Raw genomic sequence first — 941 nt, 5'->3', positions numbered from 1 at the left:
ATTGCTGGGTTTGTGCCTATTTTACCCAGCACTGGGTTGTATTTACCCAGCATTTTTTAGAGTGTAGTAGCTAGTAAGAAAACTGCAATTTTCACGTCTTGCATAAAACTACTAATATATAGCTAATATATAATTAAATACAATTATAAAATAGTACCTGGAAGAAATAATACTAATACTAAAACTAATACTAACATCTCTTATTTCACGTCTGCCAGGAGTAGCCTTCTTTCTCATATGAGCAGTCAGTCTAAATACATCCCACAACAACAAAAGAGTAGACATCGACATCTAGCGGTGAAATTCAGTAGCTTACTTACTGTCCTTTTATTCATTTCAGTATTAACATGGACTAGTGATTAAAAAAAGATCTTGCACAAAACAGTTGATAGAAAGGAACTGTGTGTTTTGGCTGATCAGTCAATCGTACACAAATTCATGTCATCAACAGAGTGAAAAAATCATCCTGACAAATCAAAAGCAGTTTTTTTTCGTAACCCTGGAAATGAAATCATCTTAATTTATCATTTTGCAAGAGGACAAGTGCTGCTCATCTGCTAAATGTTTGCACATCACTGCAGCACATGAATATAACATATAGTAATCAATGTGTGATATAGGTTAGAGCTAAAGGTACATTTTAACCCCTGAGGTCGACGGTCCCACAGTTGTTGTGTTTCTGTAGACCTTGTCTTTTGTCAGTATATTAGGTTATAGATAAGGCCATAGAAGTGAAATCAAAACCAGACAAAGCTGCCATGTGGTTTCTGAAAGTCTCAAGACCACAAGAACAAGATGCTTCCTACATACACTTCTTAAAGGAATAGTTCACTGAAAATGTACTCACCCTCATGCCATCCAAGATGAAAATTTAGTTTTTCATCACAACAGATTCAGAGAAATGTAGCATTACATCACTTGCTCACCAATGAATCCTCTGC

The sequence above is a fragment of the Sinocyclocheilus grahami genome, unplaced genomic scaffold (genome assembly GCF_001515645.1).
Source record: "Sinocyclocheilus grahami isolate Dianchi unplaced genomic scaffold, SAMN03320097.WGS_v1.1 scaffold3621.1, whole genome shotgun sequence".
NCBI lineage: Eukaryota > Metazoa > Chordata > Actinopteri > Cypriniformes > Cyprinidae > Sinocyclocheilus > Sinocyclocheilus grahami.
Note: the sequence above shows the minus strand (reverse complement) of the source record.